Raw genomic sequence first — 17,815 nt, 5'->3', positions numbered from 1 at the left:
CCGGCTGCTTTGCGGGGGTTTTGTCCTTTGAAGAGCCTGTTGACTTCCTCCTCTTGGATGGACAGAGGTGTGAAGGGGGGGAGGGGTGTGCACCGGCTGGGTGCTTGTGGAGAAAGCTGGGGGGTGCTTGTGTTGATTGCTGATGGCTGATGGCGGGGGGGAGAGGAGATGCAGCCAGGACCGTCACTACGTCTGTCAAATCTGCAGTAAAACTCATTCAGCTCATTTGCCAGTCGGAGGTCATTCGTGGAGTGGGACGGTTTGGGCTTATAGTTTGTGATCTGTCTCAGCCCTTTCCAGACTGAGGCAGAATCACTGGCTGAGAACTGTTCTTGTAGTTTCTCTGAATACTGCCGTTTGGCCTCCCTCACCGCCTTGCCAAACGCGTATTTAGCCTCTTTAAAGCCCTCCCTGTCACCACTCCTAAATGCCTCTTCCTTAACCAAACGAAGCTGTTTGAGTTTGGCTGTGAACCAGGGCTTCTCGTTGTTGTAGTGAACCCTGGTGCGCGTCGGTATACAGCTGTCCTCACAGAAGCTGATATACGACGTCACAGCCTCTGCATATTCGTCCAGACTGTCAGTGGCGGTCCTAAACATCTCCCAGTCCGTGCAGTCCAGGCACTCACGCAGATCCTCCACCGCCTCGCTGCTCCACTTCTTGGTCGTCCTCACAACCGGTCTAGCCAGTTTGACCCTCTGCCTGTAAGAGGGGATGAGGTGGACCAAGACGTGGTCGGAGTTTCCCAGCGCAGCGCGGGGAACGGCGTGATATGCGTCTCTGATGTTGCAGTAGCACTTGTCCAGCGTGTTCTCCTCTCTGGTCGGACATTTAACAAACTGTTTATATTTTGGGAGTTCCTGTGATAAGTTCCCCTTGTTAAAGTCCCCAAGAACGATAACAAGAGAGTCCGGGTTTTTTCTCTCCACCTCCCGTATCTGGTCGGCAAGCAGCCGCTGCGCGAGCTCCACGTGAGCCTGAGGCGGGATGTAAACACCGACCAGAATGAAGGAGGAGAATTCACGGGGGGAATAAAATGGTTTAGAGTTGATAATAAATGATTCCAGATCCGGAGAACATGTCCGCTGAAGCACTGTCACGTCCTTGCACCAGCCGTCGTTAATATAGAAACATATTCCCCCTCCTTTTGTCTTGTGTGATAGCTCCGGGTCGCGGTCGGCTCGGAACAGCTGGAAGCCGGGCAGCTGCAGCGCAGAGTCCGGTATAGTTCCACACAACCACGACTCAGTAAAACACAAGACAGAAGAGAGGGAAAAATCTCTGTTGGTACTGACCATCAGCAGCAACTCGTCCACTTTGTTGCACAGTGAGCGCACGTTGGAGAGGAATATCGCAGGCAGAGGAGTTTTTAGTCCTCTCTGTCTGAAGCGATTCAGCGCTCCGGAGCGCTTTCCTCTCCGGCGCTTCGCCGCTCGGCCGAGGGCCACAGCTCCCAGCAAAACGTGCATTAAAACTGCTGAAGGTGCCAGAAAGTTGGGGAAAAGATCTGCTGGGGTAGATTCCCTGAGGTTAAGGATGTCTTCTCTAGAGAAGACAATCCGTGAACTTCCACCAAAAACTAAAGAAACACAAAAAAACAAGAAAAACTGAGCGCACCAAATCGCCGAGGCAGCCGTAGTTAGCGCCATCTTGGATATTAACTTAATATTAAATGTCTTCCCCCACAAGGTAGAGCCACTACCCACTTAATGAGACCAATTGATTTTGCATGCCTAATAACAATGAAGCATTTCAAAGCCTCAGATTGATTTGCTTTCCAGGCAGCGGTTAGTTTAAATTCATTTCACCTGTAATATAATATATATCATCTGCATTATTCATCTAGTTGTGGCTGATTTGCAAATTCAGCCGTTCAAAAGCAATCTGACATTTAAAGTCTCAAGTCTTGGCTCTTATTTTTGGTCCTCAGTCCATCTCTAATAACAACGTTGTACTCACTAAGTTAATTATGGCTTCAGCTTCGTAACTCTTGTGTGTTCACATCTAGGAAGTCACGCGTAACTTCGATTACACCACACAACAGCTCAAGAACCTCGAGCAGTTAAACACTCAGATGGGAAACAAACCTCCACGTTAGTTAAACGTCTTTGGAGGAGAAAATGAAAGTGAACAGTAAGATTATATCCATCACAGTTTACAGACTGACTTCCTGACTTTTCTTGTGCAATGAATTAGAAAGACTTTCAGTTTGACCTCCAGATAAAGTGGTTCAATCATTTGGATAAACTGTTGGTTTGTTTACAGCCTGTCTGGTCGTGTAACTGCTCTTGTTTTCTGCTCGGTTGGACCTGTGTTTTGTGCATGTTACCAGATATATGCTAGTATACTGCTTTGGTAAGTTCCGTCATATCAAAACTGATAGAAATTATGAAAATTAGACTCAAGTTCCTGAACTGTCTGTTAAAAGTCATATTCTTAATGCAAAAAATGACCACATTCACATCATTATATGGCAACACTTTATTTAACAGGTCTGAAGTGTGCTGGAAAGGACTACAGGACGTCAGCTGGTACTAGTTATAGGGAAAATACATAGAAAATACATAGACATAGTATATAAGAAGAGTTCGAAGTCACGGTGACATCACCCATTGGTTTGTGGACTGCAGTTTTGACGCCTTCAGTTCAGCAATTTGGCTGTCGCCATCTTGGCTTTTGGCCGCCGCCTTCTTGGTTTTTGGCCGTCTCCATCTTGGTTTTTGGCCGTCTCCATCTTGGTTTTTGGCCATCACCATCTTGGTTTTTGGTCGTCTCCATCTTGGTTTTTTGCCGTCGCCTTCTTGGTTTTTGGCCGTCGCTGTCTTGGTTTTTGGCCGTCTCCTTCGTTTTTGGCCGTCTCCTTCTTGTTTTTTTGCCGTCTCCTTCTTGGTTTTTGGCCGTCGCCTTCTACAACACATCTTCTTGACCAATCGTGATTGACAGCACAGCCAGCGAGCCCTGAAAGAACCCAGCACTTAGTTTTAATACCACCTCCTGAGCAAAGCCCAACTTTAGATCAAGGTACAGTGGAGACAAAAGCCCACAGATTCATAGCATAATACATACATAACATAATGTCACGTCTCTGCAGAGGGAAAGAGCTAAACATGTCTGCCTTGTGACTTGCTTGGTTTTTACTTGAAGTAACATGAAAGAGTTAATAATGCAGTTTATTCTATATGATGGTTGATTTCCTCCTGTGCCTGCTGCTAAGCCTCTGCCGTCTCCTCTCAGTGTTTCAGGCTGTTGTGGTTAGTGTGCTGTGATGCATGATCTGAGGCAGCATTGTGTCGAGCGTGGCAGTAGGCAGCCTAAATAGATTTTTATTTATTTTGCCTTGCTTGTCTGATAAACTTATTCTCCATACGACATGGCTGGTAGGCCACGGATTCCTTTAATATACATGCCACTTTCCATTCCTGCCAGCTGTTTATCCTCCACAATCTCATTGTCTTTCCAATTTGTTGATGGCGCCTTGTATTACTGCTCAACAAATAATGTGCCATATGCATGTACACCGCCGCTCAACAGTTAGTAATGTGCTGCCACAAAGCTGGATTGAGTCCAGTCAGATGTGTGAGAGGACGACTCTATATGTCTGAATGGTCTTTTAGAAAACCCTATTTACATATAGATGTTATTTAGTTTAGTAGATGGAGAACAAAACGCTGTTCAATGGTAATAACACATTTGTTGTCTGAATGATTCTGTTTTTATCTCTGTTAGAATAGTTCTTATTAAAGGAAAGAATAAAATATAACAGGTTATTCTGAACTTTAGAACAGCAGTAAATGTATGAAACAGTGCATGTTAAACACTGTCTGGATCAGATAAATCAGATTCTGTAGCAAACGGCAACAAGTCACCATATATGTGATTCAGACAGTCATTTATGAGGCAAACAAGGTTTCTGAATGAGCATAATACAATATTCAAACCCTCAAAAGTTTCTGTTCGTGTGACAAGCCTGGCTGATAACTCCATTTGTTGACATTTTACTTCCTGAGTTCATTTTCTTCTTCCATTATCTCGAGACAGGCAACCCTAAGCCCTGTTCTCCTTCCACCCGTCTCACACAATAGAGCCACAGAAGCCTGATAACATTGTCATTTCTAATGTTTGGAGCCACACAGCTGAGTGGCAGCGGGGCAGGAGGCCATATCTGCCAACAGAGGAGCGATTATACACACCAAGTATGAAGCCTTTTCCTGTCAATCCCATTGGCTCGGAGTCTCGCTCTGTTCTCCTTCCAGAGGAAAGCTGATTAGCCATTTCATTGGGTCTAATTGAGGTCCTCTCACTTGTAGCTGAATATAGCAAACATTGTTAACCAACAATGTCTATAAATGGGTTTCCTACAGAGACAAACATGAAATAGGCTCAACTCTGACGACATGTTGCAGACATAAATGGTGCAAACATTTGAAAAGGTTTCTTCGCCATGAAACGTTGTTTATGGATCGAGTTTAATCGACTCCAACAATGTGGTTCTGGCTGAATGGCTATAACTATATAAGACTGATTCATACCGTCTCCTTCTTGGTTTTTGACCTTCTCCATCTTGTTTTTTTGCTGTTGCCATCTTGGTTTTTGGCTGTCTCCTTTTAGGTTTATGGCCGTCTCCATCTTGGTTTTGGCCGTCTCCTTCTTGGTTTTTGGCCGTCTCCTTCTTTGTTTTTGGCCGTCTCCATCTTGGTTTTTGGCTGTCACCATCTTGGTTTTTGACCGTCTCCTTCTTGGTTTTTGGCCGTCTCCATCTTGGTTTTTGGATGTCACCATCTTGGTTTTTGGCCGTCACCTTCTTGGTTTTTGGCCGTCTCCAAGGCTTCCAGCCTACCTGTTAAAGGGGCACTCCACCCATTAAGTCAGTTTACAGTCATGGTCACTACAGTCTGGGAAACCGTCTGCTATCGGTCTGATGACGGTTCAGCCTCTTGAGAGACGTGACACTGGAGTTGGAGTAAAGTAACGACCAGATTGTTTCATAAGTAGCTAGTTTAAAAGCTAATAAAAAGCTAAAACATGCCTGTTCACAACAGGTTGAATACTCATACAAACAACTTCACACTCAACACTGAGCTTCCTTTTATCCTGAGCAATACACCGGCCATGACATAGTTGCGTCACATACCTAAGTCATGTCTACTCGCAGTCAGAAACATCGGTGAAATGCTTTGGATCGGTAATTTCCAAATACGTGTATTAGTCGCTTGCTTTGACATAACCACCGCCATTATAGAGCATGGATCTAATGAGTGGAGGTACTTTGCTGGCACATACATGAAGATTTTGTGAACTGCTTGTGTGTTATTTGATCTGTTTATCTGTGTGTTGCTGTGTGTATATTAGGGGTGGGAATAAAAATCGATTCACCTATGTATTGCGGTTTTTGTAACGATTTTTGAAATCGATATTTTAATCCCAGAATCGATATATTTGTTTAATTTGAGTCTATGCGGAGTTGGAAGGAAGTTACCGCTTTTATTGTTGTAGTCTGAGTAACGTGACGTCATATTAACAAACCGCAGTGAGCTGAGTCGAGAAAGTATAAAACGTTGGAGGGTCAGCGTGGATACGACCTGCACCCTCCCATGTTAAATCCAGCGTGGTAAACGCTACACATCCAGTAAAGGATGGAAACACTTTGGGTTTCACACATTGACAGGAAAAGCAGAGCTAGACATCACGGCTAAAGCTGCACGCTAACTTTTAAAAAAGGCCAAAATATGTCTGAAAATAAGTCCGAACAAAGGCTGAAAAAAGTCAGAAAAAAGCCGAAATATGTTCGAAATATGGCCCAAAAAATGTCCGAAAAAAGGCTGATATACTGTATGTCTGAATAAAAGTCTGAAAAATGTTTGAAATATTTCCCCAAAAATAAGGCTGAAATATGTGCGAAAAAAAAGTCAGAAAAAGTTAGCAGGAAACGTTATGGTTCCGCGGTAACGTGCGGTCGAGCCGGCCGTCACTCTCATCTCGAGCTGACGGGAGAGCTGGAGACCACCTTGGAGAAGTTAGAGGAAGTAGACACGTGGGACTACGTCTGCTTTTCAAAATAAGGTGTTAACAAAGGGAACTGTATCTACAAAATACATCTATGGAAATCAGATTGATGGATTCTATTCACCAGAAGTATAAAATATTACATGTCCCTTATAAATTAAAAAGAAAATACCACTAATCTGTGAGGGAAATGTCTTTATTCTTTAATTTTTGGGTTGCTGTATAATAAATAATGACAATGACAATGATCCTGATATATTTGACTTCAGGACATGAAGTCTGACTACATACATGCTGACAATCAAACATTTTTACTCAGTTTGACTTATCATTTAGAGATTTTCCAAAGTAAAAGTCCCTAAAAGTGTATGGTTCAACTTCTTCCCATGGTCTAGTGGTAAAAAAGTTAACAAAAATCACATTGAATTTTAATATCGAATCATAATACATATCGAATCGGCACCCAAGTATGGTGATGGTATCTAATCGGAGGAGGAGGATGTAGTTTGTGCTGCTGTTGAACTCTTTTCCATTATACAGAAGGGGTGTTTGTTATTCAGCCTACCCTTATTGATATAAATATTAGAAATACCTGTCTGTATAATACCACAGTATATCCTTCACGTATTACAGGACTGTTGTGGACTGCATTAGTTATAGGTGATAAACTGAGTATATAAAAATGTCCACATGTAAACATATCAATATGCTTTGGGACATTAAATGAACAGAGTTGTTTTGCTGAGGTCACCATGGTGCTGTGCTTATTGTCTCACAGTGAGGTCAGAGTGTCCGTGGTGCTGAAATAATAGAGTTGCATATCTAGCAGAGCTGTTTACATTCCCCATTTTATACCTGCTTAGTTAGGCCGTTATTGTTGAGTTATTAGGGCATGCTCAAAAAGTTGTTAAACTTGGTACACTTATCAGACGCGGTGAAAAATTTGATATTTTAAGGGTCTCGGGTTTGTGTGTCGCAAAATGGCTCACTAGGGCTCCCTAGAAAGTTGGACAAATTGAGCCCCTCGTTCCAGTTTCACCTACATGTATGAAATTTGGCAGAGAGATGTAACATGTGAGGACGCACAAAAAAGCCTCTTGGAGGTATGCCCAAAAATCAACAGGATGTCAGCCATTTTGAATTTAATATGCGATTTTCACCCATTTTCAGCATTTTATAGGCCGTGTACTTTAACAAACTTCTCCCACAGATTTAATCAGATCGACTTGAAATTTGGTCAGGACCATCTTAAGACATTGAGGATGAGAAGTTATTCAAATGGTGAGTTTTCACTGAACGACCTGACTGTGGCATGGCGGCCATTTTGAGCCATTTGCCATGAAACAGGAAGTTGTTGTAACTCAACTGTACATAGTCCGATCTGCCCCAGATTTTAGAATCATGAATTCATATTAGAAAGATGTGTAAAATGAATTGTTTCTTCGTCATGTGCTGCTGTTCTTTACTGTATGTACCATTTAGTAAAGTAGCCTGAGGCCTCTATTATGAAGCAGGATTTGGCGTTAGCGAGGTAACTTCAGGGTTGACCCTTCAGGGTTTTCCGTCCTACGAAGGTGGTTCACGTCTTACCGGGGTAGATTGCCATGGTAACTGATGCTGAACAGCTGACCTGCTCCGGAGCAGGTTATGTTCCAGATAAGAGATCAACTCGTATAAAAGCACCGCCTACTGACCAATCAGAGCTCGAAGAGCAGATCGTATGATAATATCACACACATCTGAAGAAGTTTAAGTCATAATCCAGACTAAAAACAACAGTTTAAACTGACAGATGCAGGAAGGACAGCTGGCTGTATGCTGTGGGTGTTTACCGCTTTGAATTATGTTTTTATATTAAATTTTTTTTACTTGGTCTTGAGTCCGCTTCACACCGCCGGAGACGGGGAGGCAGCTGAGAGAAGAAATAGTCATACACGCCGTATTTATGTTAATGGGGATAATGAGGTGTAACCCATTCTTTCATTACACTTTTTAGAGCTATTTATATCCAAACAACTATATCTGACTTTTGAGTATTCCGTTAAATTAATAAGACTGTTAATTGGCCCTGGGTATGATGAAGTCGCTTCGTAGTACGGGCCTCTGGTCAGTTTTCTTTTGAAATTTCCGAATGATGAAGTGAGAAGATCAGTCAGGCTGCAGTCCGTCCCCATCCACCCAACATGAGAAGCCAGGGTTGGTCTAAAAACGTGCTCTCAGAGCGTCACAGCCGGCCAGAGGAGTGAAACCACATCGCTTTAAATCCATAATTCTGCATCATTTCGGCCGGCCTCAGTTTGTTTATTTATGTCCGGGTATGGCACGCTGAGTGACAGTTTCCTAATTAGACTGGAGGAAATAATGGCAGCTCAGTGTCTCTTATCAGCCTGAGAGACGAGTACCTCTGTCTGACAGGAGTAGCTTAGGGCAGGCTGGAGGAGGAGAAGGCTGGATGAAGGGCGGAATAAGCTGGGTGATGAGTTGTGACATATGAGTGAGAGAGGTGTTGAGGGCGGAGGGGATGGATTGGTTCCAACAGGAAAAGGTCAATGATACGGTAACGGTTTGTAAAGACATCTGTACTGACTATGATGACATGACTGCTCTGCTTTGTGTCATTTACACTGATCTCATGAAGCCAAATATCAACCAGGATGTGTCTCTTCATGGGATCTCCTTTTCATTTTTCCTATCGGTACTAGCACTGTATAGGAGAAAAATATCATAAAAAAGAATAGAGGAATGACGGTCGAGGTGCATTGTGGGTAATAGGCGCCTGTTTTTTGCAAGGAAGTAGAATAAAAAAGACGGTCTCTCTTTCTGAAACTGTCCGTGGTGAGTCTGAGGAGAGCGATGCTCCATCAGTAAATACGCCACCTGATGAAATTAGATACTAACAAGGTGCACATGTGGTGCACATCTGGTGGAGGCTAATAGATCTCACTAAACCTCTGTTAAAGTGGGATGAGGTTCACGATATGACAGAAGCCAGTGTGTCCACGATGGTATGACACTGCAGAGCTCATCCTAACGGGCTCGTCCTGACGGGCTCGTCCAGACGGGTTCGTCCGGACGGGCTCGTCCTGCGTGGACACACTCTGATCTGATACCGGTCAAAGTTTGACCACCAGCTCGACCGTGACGACCGCTTCCTGTTTTTACCTCTCAGTTCCTCAAATATGTCAAATCAAATCCAGCCGAGATGCTGAAAGGAGCTTTCCTTTTTTGAAATGTTCAGCATGTTTTAAGTAATGAATAAAAAGCTGTTAGAATATGAAGGTTAGTCGGATGTGTCCGTCTCTAAAGGCTGCTCAGAATGGTTTCACCTGCTGCCAGTTAGTGTTGGCAGGGAGCACATTTCTTTCTGTGCGTTTGTCTGTCTGCTGTTGTGTGATCATGGAAACGATGACGTTTTTTTATTCCTTTTTTATCTTCACTATGCAAAAACAGTAAAATAATGGAGGTATGAAATAGCGACGGGAAACACTAAAAAAGAGGGAAACACCATAAAGCACAACAAAAAAAGTCTTTGCATAAAAAGACTAACGTCTGCTAATTAGCAGCACTGTTACAACCCGGCTCTTAGGTTGCAACAAAAATGGGAGTGGAGACGAGGTAAATGCAAAAAGTAACAGAGTTTATTTACAAAACACCAATTAATGAATAAATATATAGATCATTATCAGTAATCAGTGGTGTAGGAGTGCATGGATGCGTGTGTGTGAGTGCATATAGAAAAAGAGCAAGAATAGCCGCGCCGCGATGTCCACAGGAATGGAGTGATGTGCGTGCATGGAGAGAGAGCGCGTTCTGAAGAGGGTTCTGGCGAAGAGGGTTTTATAGTCAGCGCTACACCGGGCCCAGGTGTAGCTCATCAACCCATCATGTCCTCATGTCCCCGCCTCAACCAGAGCCTGCAAGAAACAAAAGAGACCAGCGAGCCAACACACACCTAGTGGTGGGGAGGGGTCGTCACACACCCCCCCATCAAAAAAGGAGTTCCCATAAGAACACCGCAACCGCTATTCACTAAATCAACAACAAAACAATTTACTTTACCTACGATTGATGTTCTTCATTTGTAATATAATTTCTAAACTTTAGTTGTAACACTTTACTTACACTTACAACTATATCAAAATCCATACTGACCATTTGTAGTTTATTCCCCAGCAGCCAACCAACCCCCATCCCGCCCACTCAGCAACTCCGGCGCCTGAAGAAGCATTTAAGGTGACAGAACAGGGACATAGCAGACCAGAGGGGTTAACAATTCAGTCAGACAAATATTTAAGAGCTAGGAGCTCTAGATAAGGCATCGGCCACAACATTATCAGAGCCTTTGATGTGGCGAATGTCCAAACAATAAGCTTGCAAATACAACATCCATCGCATCAACCTGCGATTTGGGCAATGTACCGAGTGCAAAAAAGTTATGGGATTATGATCTGTGTACGCAACCAGAGGAACACTAGAGCCTACATAAACCTCAAAATGCTGTAAGGCCCAGATGAGTGCCAGGGTCTCTTTCTCAATCACCGAGTAGTTCAACTGAAATGAGTTGAACTTTTTTGAGTAGAAACTCACGGGACGATCCACACCACTACCATCCGTCTGGAACAGCACCGCCCCTGCCCCCACATCACTTGCATCCACCTGCAGTTTGAAAGGTTGATCCATGCAAGGAGCTGCGAGAACAGGAGGTGAACACAAAACAGACTTAACATTGTCAAAAGCCTGCTTACACAAGGCTGACCATACAAATCGAGCTTTTCCTTTCAGCAAATCCGTCAGAGGGGCTACCACAGTCGAAAAGTTTTTACAGAAGCTGCGATAGTACCCGACTAAACCAAGAAAACGCTGAAGTTCTTTTTTCGTGGTGGGAACTGGATATTTCTCAATGGCCCTCACTTTGGCCTGGACTGCACACACCGTCCCCTGTCCTACAACTTTACCAAGGTAAATGACAGTGGCCTTGGCAAACTCACATTTTGCCAGGTTTACTGTTAGACGCGCATCACTCAGACGGTCAAACAATTTTTTGATACGAGCCAAATGTTCTTCCCATGTATTGCTGTAAATTACAACGTCATCCAAATACACAGCACAACCTTCCAGCCCTGACACCACCATGTTCATGAGGCGCTGGAATGTTGAGGGTGCATTCCGCAGTCCAAAACTCATGACATTATAAGTGAACAAACCGTTGGGTGTGATAAAGGCAGAGATTTCTTTTGCCCTCTGAGACAGTGGAACCTGCCAGTAACCCTTCAGTAGATCAAATTTACTTACAAATTTCGCAGAACCAACCTGATCAATGCAATCTTCGATCCGAGGCAGTGGATAAGCATCAGGTTTGGTAACTGTATTTACTTTTCGATAATCTGTACAAAACCTAGGACTTTTGTCAGACTTTTCAACAAGCAAACATGGTGACGCCCAGCTCGAAGACGAGGGTTCTGCGATGCCATTTTCGAGCATGTATTTAATTTCTGTGTCCATTACCTTGCGCTTCTCTTCAGACACACGGTAAAAACGCTGACGGATGGGCTGCGCGTCGCCTACATCTATGTCATGCTCGACCAGATGAGTTTGGCTTGGTGTATCACCAAACAAGCATGGATAGCTGTGAATAAGAGCAGACAACTCAGCGCTTCTTTCCGCAGACAAATGAACAAACAAAGAATCAAGATTACGCAACGTTTCAGCGTTCTTCAGTCGCCCACGCAACAAGCTTTCATCTGGTGCGGTAACCCCATCATCCTCCCCTGCAGGGAACTGACTCCCAACAGCCGCCGCTGCTGAGAGAGGTCTAGACTCGCGAGCATAGTACAGTTTCAACATGTTGACATGGCAGAGTTGAGTTGCTTTCCTCCGCTTCGGCGTGGAAAGGATATAATTTTGGTCAGACACCTGCCGCAGTACAGTAAAAGGGCCAGTAAATTTAGCTTGAAATGGCAACTTAACTATTGGAAACAAAGCAAGGACCTGATCTCCAGGACTAAACCCGCGCTGCTCAGTTTTCCGATCATACAAACGTTTCATTTTTTCCTGGGCAGACGACAACTTTTCTTTAGCCATCTCCCCAGCGGAGTACAAACGATGCCGGAACCCGTTTACATACTCTATCAGATTACTAGGCGGTTCTGATGGCGTGACAGTGTCATGCAGCAGCGTGAGCGGCCCACGCACTGTATGGCCAAAAACAAGTTCGTTAGGGCTAAAACCGGTGCTTTCCTGCACAACTTCTCTAGCAGCTAACAGAAGCCATGGCAGCCCTTCCTCCCAGTCCTGATTCAGCTCAACACAATAACTACGCAAAAGAGACTTCAGAGTCTGGTGGAACCTCTCAAGAGCTCCCTGACTCTGTGCGTGATATGCGGAAGATTGGTTATGTTGGACCTTCAACTGTTTCCACACTTGTGCAAAACGGTTGGATGAGAAATTTGAACCCTGATCACTCTGTATCACTTTCGGGATTCCGAAGATGGAGATGAATTGTGTCAGTGCTTTCACTACCGACTTCGTGGTGATAGAACGCAGTGGATATGCGGCTGGATACCTCGTGCTCTGACACATCACAGTAAGCAAGTAGTTACAGCCTGCTTTGGAACGAGGTAAAGGACCGACACAATCAATGATCAAATATTCAAATGGCTGTGCAGTCGCTGGGATGGGGCACAGTGGAGCAGGTTTAATGCTCTGATTGGGTTTACCTGTCATTTGGCACGTGTGACATGATTTAATATAACGAGACACATCTCTCTTTAAACGAGGCCAAAAAAAATACCGTAAAATGTAATTATACGTCTTACGGACGCCCAGATGTCCTGACTGGTTATGTGATGTTTGAAGGACCTCGTCACGAAACTTTACAGGAACCACAATCTGAAACACTGGCTTACCGACAAAGTCTTCCCCATGCGACAGCCATTTTCTCACCAAAAGCTCTCCTTGCAACAGATAACCACTGGCGGTGCTGTTTCCATCCTCAGTGGAGAGAACAGCCTCAAACAGCTGACTCAGGGAGGGATCAGCTCTCTGCTCCGCTACTAGGTCACTGCGAGATACAGACAACAATGAGTCAGGAACAACAACAAGATCCCCCTCACTCAACTCCTCTTCACCCTGCTCAGGTTCCCCCTGTGCACGGCTCATAGCCCGTGTCACAGCGCAAGCGATAAACACTTCTGGGAAACACCGAGCGTTCTCATCTGGGTTACCAGTCACAGTGGGTGAATATGACACTATAGGAGGTGGTGGACGCTCGGCCCACACCCGGCTGCCAGCCAGGCCGTTACCAAGAATGATGTCCACACCTTCGATCGGCAGTGCAGGACGGACTCCCATGGCGACCTTACCCTGCACCAAACCACAGCTAATTTCAACAGAATGCAGAGGAACAGGCACAACGTTCAAACCCATACCCCGCATCAGGACAAAGTCCCCAGTGTCAGAATCATCACAAAATGGCAGAACAGAGCTCAAAATGTACGAGTCATATGCTGCGGTATCTCTCAAGATTTTTACCGGCACACTGTTACCTCCCACCAGTGACACACAGCCGTCAGACACAAAGGCAGAGAAATCAGGTTCCTCCAACCTGCATGGCTCCCCAATGTTAACCTGTCGAAAGGGAGAGACAACAGGGACAGGTTCCACAGATACCGCACAAACACCAGAGTTCAACCGACCCCCGCTATACCCTCTTCCAGCATTAGCTCTGGGACAGTCAGCTTTCCAGTGCCCTCTACCCCTGCAAAAGTTACATACTCTTGAAGAGTCAAAATGCGTCTGACCTCGTGTACAGTGTTCCAACCTACCAAGGCGTGGATGAGGTTTCTCCTCTCGTCTACCCGAGGCACGATACATACCACCTCCGTCTGGGACCCTGAAGTTGCGGTCACCTCTGTGCGTCAGCACGTAGTCATCAGCCAGGGTGGCGGCCTCAGCAGCAGTCTTCACCTTATGCTCACCGATGTAAACAGCGATGTGGCTGGGGATGGAATTTTTAAATTGTTCTAAAACAACCAGAACACATAAAGCATTATAAGTGTCTACCTTTACGGCATTGCACCACCGACTGAAAAAAGTGACCAGATCTCTGGCAAACTCCACATGACTCTGTTTACCAGACTTCTCCCAGGTCCTGAACTTCTGGCGATACGCCTCTGGGACTAACTCGTAGGCCTTTAATACAGCAGATTTAACAGTTAAATAGATTTTACTTTCTGCCACTGTCAGAGCAGAGTAGGCCTCCTGAGCTTTACCTATTAAAACACACTGCAATAATAATGTACTATCAGCATCAGACCACTCTCTGCTCTCAGCTACACGCTCAAACAGTGAGAAAAAAGTGTCTGGGTCTCGCTCACTAAACTGAGGAACTAACCGCAGATTACTGGCAACATCAAATGACGAAGTCGATCTACCAGATAAGTCAGAGGCACGGCTAGCACCTCCAGCAGGTAAACTCAACCTGTGCTCTATCTCCAGCCTTTTAAGTTCTGTCTCTCTCCTCAGTTTCTCCACTGCCAGCTTCTCCATCTCTGTCTGCAGTAGCAACAGCTCTCTCCTCTGCTCAAAAGTCAGACCTGTATCTCTGCAGCCAGACACATCAACACTGTCCCCCTCAGGACCAACAGTATACATTTTACCTCTGAAAATACCCCTATCACTGAGATTTGCTTTAACAATACCTTTAATGTTTTCCTTCATCCTCTTATCACCAACATCTAAATTAAAATGTTCGGCAATACGGATTAACTGTTCTCGTGAGCAGCTCCCCAGCAGCTCCTCCGATGGCGCTCTCAAAAACTCCTCTATACTCGCCATAACTCACTTACCTACACGCACAATCCTCTACTGACGCGACAAAAACACACCTGGCACGCTGAGCTCACACAGCCCGCACAGCCGTGACGTCACCGTGCACCGTCCCTCTAACTGCCTGACAGAACTAGGTAAACTCCCCCCTAGTCTTCAGGTGCTAGTTGCGGTGGGTATTTATGCACTATCTACCGCAAAGCCCGGCGAAGCAACCGGCAACCGGCGACTCCCCCCGCAGCCTCGGCCGTGCTCCCGAGCTGACAGCAGCTCTAACCGCGTTCACACCACACTAACACCCCCCCTATGAACTCCAAAGGAAGTCCGCACTGAAGCCTAACAGGGACAGAAACACCGGTAACTTACAGTGGCTGAACCTGACTGCTGAACTCACTGCCAAACATCACCAGCACATCAAACCTGGCGACACTAAGAAACAACCAGCGGCTTCACTGAAATGAACACAAACAGCACTTACCCTCGTCAACGCTACTCCCAAACATTTAGCTGAGCGCTCATTGACAAAAAACGCTCCTGAAATTGGCAACAGCTGTGTGTCGACGTCACACTACAACCGGTCCTTCTCACTAACTCCGCCCAACAGACCTCTTACTACCTGAGAAACTAGGTCCACCAAAATAGACGAGCCCCCATTTGTTACAACCCGGCTCTTAGGTTGCAACAAAAATGGGAGTGGAGACGAGGTAAATGCAAAAAGTAACAGAGTTTATTTACAAAACACCAATTAATGAATAAATATATAGATCATTATCAGTAATCAGTGGTGTAGGAGTGCATGGATGCGTGTGTGTGAGTGCATATAGAAAAAGAGCAAGAATAGCCGCGCCGCGATGTCCACAGGAATGGAGTGATGTGCGTGCATGGAGAGAGAGCGCGTTCTGAAGAGGGTTCTGGCGAAGAGGGTTTTATAGTCAGCGCTACACCGGGCCCAGGTGTAGCTCATCAACCCATCATGTCCTCATGTCCCCGCCTCAACCAGAGCCTGCAAGAAACAAAAGAGACCAGCGAGCCAACACACACCTAGTGGTGGGGAGGGGTCGTCACAAGCACAAACACAAAGGAAATGAGAAATGATGACCTCTGTAGCTCAGGTAACGTTATAGTATTATTCTACACATGACACTGCCAAAACAAGCTGAACTTAAAAGATGTGATTTAGTATACACCTCCAGAAAATGAGGGGATTTGTGGGCAGCAGAGTAGAAAGAGTAACAGACAAAATGTCGGCATAGCAACATTCTCACAGTGACGATGCTCATTTGCAGATTTAGCAGATATAAAACTGACCATGTTAACCATCTTAGTTATTTAAGTTTGCATGTTAATTAGCAGTAAACGCAATGTACAGCTGAGGCTGATGGGAAGTCCTCAAACCATACAACCACATACTGTAAATTAGGGCTGGGGGCGAAATGGCCTAAAAATAATATTGCGATATTTTTAGGCAATATCGCGATAGACAATATATATCGCGATATTTTCAGATATCCTCTAAGCACTTCATAAATGCTCGATTTAACCCTTTTGATGCATAAAATCACACCAATATGATGATTCTTGTAGTCCCTGCAGTATATTTCTGGATTAAAACCTTCTTGTTTAACATAACTATAATCTTTTAAAAAAATGTCTTATTCAGCATTCGGTTGTGCTTAGCTCCACCCTCTCCACTTCTGGTTGCAAATAGCCAAGATGGTGACGGCCAAAATGCCGAACTCGAGGGTTCAAAACTGTCCACAAACAAATGGGTGACGTCACAAAAAAATATATATAACGCCCACCCCTACTGTAAGTCTCTTGTTCCTACCCTCTAATACGACCCACAGGAGCGTTTCCTGGCAGGAGATCAACAAGTCCTCATACCGTTTGAGGATTGTCGTTTTGAAGCCTCACGTTCGGCATTTTGGCCATCGCCATCTTGGATTTGTGGAATCAGAAGTGACACTAGAGGGCGGAGCTAAGTACAACTGAACGCTGAAGAAGACATTTTTAGGCGTCGAAAATATTATGATTAACTGTGATGAAGTGAAAACACGCTGTGAAAGGGTTAAAGTTGTAAGACGAAAACACGGACAACTCCCAGACCGGACAACGCCGTGGTGTCGACCTGTCAATCAGCAGGTAGCCCCGCCCTAAAGCATCCCCTGCTTTATGGTCTATGTGACTCTAAATGGGACCATCATTTACTAAATGAACATCATGCTGTATTGAAGAAGACTTGAAACTAGTGATTGAGACCATAAACTCATGTTTACAATGTTTACTGAGGTAATAAATCAAGAGAGAAGTAGACTCATTTTCTCATAGACTTCTATAGAACCAGAGGAGTCGCCCCCTGCTGGCTGGAAGACAGGTGCAGGTTTAAGGTTCTTCAGCTTTCGCTTCACTTCTCAGACCTGGAGGTTTCCCACTGGTTTCTATCCAACGGTCCATAGACAGAAAAAATATTTTAAAAATATATATATATATATATATATATATATATATATATATATATATATATATATATATATATATATACAAAAAATGCAATTTAAAAAAAAAAAAAAAAAATCCAATTTTCTTTGATTGATCCTGACAGTAAGGTGCATCCTGACCCTTTACTCTGCTGATGCCGACCCCCACCACCAACACCAGAAGAACCACCACCAGCAATATTATGAGAATATAGTCAGAAGTTTACGAGAAAAAAAAAGTCATAATATTATAAAGTAGTAATTTGACGTGTTATTTTTTTTTTTTCTCGTAAAGTTATGACTTTATTCTCATCATATTACGACTTTTTTTCTCGTAAAGTTACGACTTTATTCTCGTTATATTACGACTTTTTTTCTTGTTAAGTTATGAATTTATTCTCATAATATTCTGACTTTATTCTGTAAATCTCAGATGTTTCTTCCCTCAATGTGGTCCTAGCACTCCGTAGTACATTGTCTCTTTGGCCCTCACTGCATTAGACTTACAG

The 17,815-nt window shown here is 44.4% G+C and overlaps 1 protein-coding gene across 2 annotated transcripts in view; it reads left to right on the top strand.

Annotated features, from left to right (window-relative positions):
- Window positions 1-17,815, top strand: part of LOC141763223 (double-stranded RNA-specific editase 1-like) — a 79,614-nt gene that overhangs the window by 40,127 nt on the left and 21,672 nt on the right. The gene's annotated exons all lie outside the window — the stretch shown is intronic.

This window comes from Sebastes fasciatus, chromosome 24 (assembly GCF_043250625.1).
Source record: "Sebastes fasciatus isolate fSebFas1 chromosome 24, fSebFas1.pri, whole genome shotgun sequence".
Lineage (NCBI taxonomy): Eukaryota > Metazoa > Chordata > Actinopteri > Perciformes > Sebastidae > Sebastes > Sebastes fasciatus.
This window is presented reverse-complemented; position numbering and strand designations above follow the sequence as displayed.